This window comes from Anser brachyrhynchus, assembly GCF_964034855.1.
Source record: "Anser brachyrhynchus genome assembly, chromosome: 1".
Lineage (NCBI taxonomy): Eukaryota > Metazoa > Chordata > Aves > Anseriformes > Anatidae > Anser > Anser brachyrhynchus.
Window position 1 is genome coordinate 164,043,927 of NC_137694.1, and position 6,048 is coordinate 164,049,974.

A 6,048-nucleotide genomic window follows, 5' to 3' on the forward strand; every position below is an offset into this window, starting at 1 on the left:
CACAGCTCAGAACAAACAGTCCAGGAGGTTATTGCAGAACATTGAGGATAACTTCTTGACGCAGGTGGTAGATGAGCCAACAAGAAGAGATGTGCTGCTGGACCTGGTACTAACAAACAGAGATGGTCTAGTGGGAAATGTGAAGGTCAAGGGCAGTCTCAACTGCAGTGATGACGAGGTGTTGGAGTTCAAGATCTGGCAAAGATGAAGCAGTGCAAAAAGTAGAACCACAACCCTGGATTTCAAGAGAGCTAACTTTGACCTCTTCAGAGACCTAATTGGAAGAATCCCCTGAGTCAGGGCCCTAGAGGGAAAGGGGTTCCAGGAGCATTGGTTAATATTCAAACACCACTTCCTCCAATCTCATGATCAGTGCCTCCTTATGAGAAAGAAGTCAAGCAAGGGCAGCAGGAGATCTGTGTGGATGGGCAAGGAGCTCTTGGAAAAACTTAAACAGAAGATGAAAGCGTACATGATGTGGAAGAAGGGACAGATGACTTGGGTGGAATACAGGAACATTGTCAGAGAATGCAGGGATGCCATGAGAAAGGCCAAGGCCTGGTTACAACTGAATTTAGCAAGGAACATCAAGGATAACAAGAAAGGCGTCTTCAAATCAGCAGGAAAAGGAAGACTAAGGAAAATGTGGGTGTGCTGCTAAATGAGGTGGGTGCCTTGGTAACAGTGGTGTCCTGGTTTCAGCTAGGATAGAGTTAATTTTCCTCCTAGTAGCTGATATGGTGCTGTGTTTGGGATTTAGGATGAGAAGAGTGTTGATAACACACTGATGTTTTAATTGTTGCAGAGCAGTGCTTACACCAAGCCAAGGACTTTTCAGCTTCTCACTCTGTCCTACCAGCAGGCTGGCTGGGGGTGCAGCAGGAGCTGGGAGGGGACAGATCCAGGACAGCTGACCCAAACTGGCCAAAGGCTATTCCACACCATCTGACGTCAAGCTGAACAGTGAAAATGGGGGGGCTGGCCGGGGTGGGGGGACCAGCTGCTCCGGGATATATTGGGCATCAGTCAGCAGGTGGCGAGCAATTGCATTGTGTATCACTTGTTTGTGCATATTATTAGTAGTAGAACTACTGTTATTATTATTTTCCTTTCTTTTCTGTCTTAATAAACTGTCTTTATCTCAACCCACAGGCTTTCATTTCTTTCTAATTCTCTCCCCCATCCCAGAGAGAGAGGGGTGAGAGTGAGCGAATGGCTGTGTGGTTCTCAGCTGACAGCTGGGTTAAACCATAACAGGCAGATACAGAGAAGGTGGAGTTACTGAATGCCTTCTTTGCTTCAGTCTTAACTGCTAAGGCTAGCCCCTATGCACTACCAAGCCCAGAAACAAGAGAGAAAACCTGGAGAGAGGATGAGAGGAAAACTTTCCCCTGGTTGAAGAGGATTGGCTTAGAGGTTATTTAGGCAAGATAGACACCCACAAATCTATGGGCCCCAATGGGATGCACCCGAGGGTTCTGAGGGAGTTGATGGATGTTCGCTGGACCAGAGGAATGGTTGGACCAGATGATTTTGGAGGTCTTTTCCAACCTTAATGATTCTATGATCGATTCTATGTTATTGCTGGGCCACTTTCTATCATCTATCAGTGGTTATGGTCATCTGGAGAGGTCTCGAATGACTGGAGACTTGCTAATGAGACACCCATTTATTAGAAGGGTTGTAAGGAGGACCTGGGGAACTACAGGCCTGTCAGCCATGACAGGCCTCGGTGCCAGGAAAGGTGATGGAACAGTTCATCTTGAATGCAATCACAACAGCATATGTGGGACAACTGGGGGCTCAGGCCTAGTCACCATGGGAAGGCAAGTCATGCCTGACCAACCTCATCTCCTTCTATGACAAGGTAACTCACCTGGTGGATGAGGAAAAGGCTGTTGATGTAGTCTACCTAGACTTCAGCAAAGGCTTTGACACGGTCTCCCTCAGTATTCTTTTGGAGAAGCTGGCAGCCCATGGCTTGGACAGGTACGCTTTTTGCTGGGTTGAAAACAGGCTGGATGGCTGGGCCCAGAGAGTGGTGGTGAATGGAGTGAAATCCAGCTGGCAGCCTGTCACGAGTGGTGTTCCCCAGGGGTCGGTGCTGGGGCCCATCCTCTTTAATATCTTTATTGATGATCTGGATGAGGGAATTGAGTGCACCCTCAGTAAGTTTGCAGACAACAGCAAGTTGGGGGGAAGTGTCTATCTGCTGGAGGGTAGGAAGGTCCTGTAGAGGGACCTGTACAGGTTGGATCAACGGGCAGAGGCCAATGGGATGAGGTTCAATGTGGCTAAGTGCCAGGTCTTCCACTTTGGTCACAACAACCACATGCAATGCTACAGGCTTGGGGCAGAGTGGCTCAAAAGCTGTGCAGAGGAAAAGGATCTGGGGGTGTCGGTTGACACTTGCTTGAACATAAGCCAGCAGTGTGCCCAGGTGGCCAAGAAGGCCAACAGCATCCTGGATTCTATCAGGAATAGTGTAGTCAGCAGGAACAGGGAGGTGATTGTCCCCTTGTATTCTGCTCTGGTGAGGCCGCACCTCGAGTACTGCATTCAGCTTTGGGCCCCTCACTACAAGAAAGACATCGAGGCCCTGGAGTGTGGCCAGAGAAGGGCTATGAAGCTGGTGAAGGGTCTGGAGCACAATTTTTATGAGGAGAGGCTGAGAGAACTGTGGTTGTTTAGTCTGGAGAAGAGGAGGCTCAGGGGAGACCTTGATCTCTCCAACTGCCTGATAGGAAGGTGTGGGGAACTGGGGGTTGGCCTCTTCTCACAGATATCTAGCAACAGGACTAGAGGAAATGGCCACAGGTTGCACCAGGGAAGGTTCAGGTTGTATATCAGGAGAAATTTCTTCTCAGAAAGAGTAGTCAGGCATTAGAACAGGTTGCCCGGGGAGGTGATGGAGTCACTGTCCCTGAGGGTGTTTAAGGAAGGGTTGGACATGATGCTTAGGAACATGGGTTAGTGGGTTATATTGGTGGTAGAGGTATGGTTGGACCACATGATCTTGGAGGTCTTAATCATCAATGTTAATGATTCCGTGATTCTATGATTTAAAAAAATGTTATATATGTATACATATAAATAGGTACACACATATATATAATTTTATATATATATATATATATATATATATTTGATACTCTTAATTAATCGTTAGCTTTATCTTTAAAAAAACATCCAAGCTTGCCAGGCCCTTTTAGCAATGGCACTTAGTAGTTTTGTTTATAGTGGAGATAATTTTGATAATTATGTTATCTTTGTAGTAACATTGTAAAAAATTATTGTTTGGATAATACTAGAAATAAGCTTAGGTCAGAAAGAGCATTTGTTTCTCTCCATTACAGATGCATAGAACAGTCAAAATATGCACTGTTGTCAGTTAATAATAAACATAAAGAAATGCTTCTAAGGAGTCATCATGAAAAATGCATAAGAAAGTTTAATTATATTTATAATAGTAGAATAGGACACCCCTGACAAAATTTAAATCTATCTTGATTGCTACGGTATTTTCTTTTTCATTTTGCCGAAATAATTATCATAGCAACATAATGCATTAACATGTGAAAGGCCTGATGTTACATGAGGTAAAGTGGGCTGGAAGTGGTAATGAATGCATTTTGTTTAATAGTTATCTATATCTGCCTTTGCTAATCCACATCATGTTTCAGCTAATTATTTTGAATTATTGGAAGTATAGGAAAGCTCTTACAAGATTAAATTGCTCTCATTCATAAAAACAAATTTGAAGAATACAGGGAGCTTAGGAAGAAAAGAATCCTTAGGAATCTCATGGCTAGGAAGCATAACTTTAATCAATCTAGCCTGTGAGCTATGTCTTTGTAAATTCAGGATTTAAGAAAAAATAAATAAAAAATCCAAGGTATTTAAGTTAGAAATGTTAAAAATGTCAACTAGAACTTGTGAAATTTGTTGTCATATTTAAAATAAAAATAAACAAAACAGTATGAACAAATATAATACCTGTTTATGATGTCAGATGTTTAGCAGACATGTGGACTGCAAATAAACTGTATTTGCAGCTCCATTTTGCTTTACTGAGAGTAATTCCAAAACTTTATTCAAACATTGGAATATAATCCTGTGCTTGCTTGCTTGCTTGCTTGCTTTCTCTTTTTTTTTTTTTTTTCCCATTTTGTAGTACTAAATAGACTGATTATTTTTTGCCACACCTGCCTCCTCATCAGAAAAATAAATTAGATGGTATTCATATTGTTGAAGAAAAAGTCCAGCCCTTAGGTTTGCAGTGTCCTTCATCTTTTTTCTTCTCTTTTACACAAGAGACCCACTTCAACAGGTGAATTGGGATGCCTGATATTTCCCCTTTTCCTATTCATTCCTACTGTTAGCTTATTGATTATTGTATTCACGTGAGAAATGGAAATTGCAACTTTGATTCCCATTGATCCCCACCCTATGTGTATATGCATTAAATTTACTGTTCAAAAAGACTGGTAGAAACACCATCATTATAATTTGTTGCAGCTGTGTTTAACTTGGTACCTCTAGCAAATGTGTTTCTGTTCCATGTAGTGTTAACAAGTCTACTACCATGTTTGTTGAACGGTATATTTCTATGACTTGATACTTTGTCCTTGAACTCCAATTATCATTGAAATTTTATTGCAATTTAACTCTTAGATACTTGAAATAAGCACTTTAGGGTGCTCAGACTGAATATCCAAGTTAAAATGACAAGAAAACTTTTAGACTAACAAGAAAAGGATTTATTAATTGCAGGTTTCCACAACTGGATGACACTGGCCTGCTGTTCCTGCTGTATCAAGCACAACTGTTTAATCTGTGCACAGGTTTAGATTGGATATAAGGAACAAACATTTTATGGTGAGGGTTGTGAGACACTAGAACAGGTTGCCCAGCGAAGTTGTGGGTGACCATCATTAGAATTCAGGTCAGACAGCGCTTTGAGAATCTTGAACTAGTGAAAGGTGTTCCTGCCCATCTCAGAGGGGTTGATCTAGATGAGATCAATTAAAGATCTTTAAACCCAAACCATATGTAAGTTTTGCCTTGACTCCATTTGGCCTGTATTCAAACGTAAGAAATTTCTGGTAGCCTAAATCTTCTCTCTCAGTGTATATCTGTATGGGTAGATCAAGAGTTTCAGTTCTAATCTTAACAGATGCAGTTAAGCACAAACGCCAGTAACAGTAACAACAACAGCAACAAAATAGCAGCAGCAATCTAATATTGTAATAGTTATTATTTTGTTTTTGCTATTGTTGTTGTTATTAATAAATAACAATATCCATAATAGGTTTAACCTGCTGTGTAACAATGAGTAATTTTTAATTTTTATATTTATACATATATAAATATACATATATTAATTAGAAGATTACTTGCTATTTTCAAAGAGAAAAAAAAAAAAGTACATCTTGTGAAACAGTGAGTTTATTCTTGCAAAATGGAACTGCCTGTAAGGGTAGTAATTGGAAATCCTTATATGCTGGTTGAGCTGTTTTAGCAACTAGAATACATTTATTTTAAACATGAATCACTCACTGTTCTCGGAGAATGGATATTTCATTTATGTGAATACACCATATATGTAAATATCTAGTTCCATAAATCTGCAAATTAGACATGACACTTAAAATGATATTTTCAAATCAATTGTGAATATAAACAATATAATTTTGATTTTCACCTTATAGATTAAAAAAATAATAAATGTGATGACTTTTTGTTTCATTCCATTATCATTACTTTTCAAGAGTTTTGTAGCCTGGTCATTATCTTGTAATTTGGAATGTGATTTGATGTAAGCATATAAACATAAGAATAGCAGGTGTATTATATTTAATCAAAGACAGTATGTACATGAATTTGCATGCGTGCTTTTGTAGGTACTAGTAAATTTCATATCCCATTTTTCTTGCTAGCTATGCTCTGGGTTACTCTCTCTTCCTCCTTCCATTCAACACCCCACCCCCACCCCTCCCCCGAATCCTGCAGGATTAACAATGTGGTACTTCTGCTTTCTAAAATGAT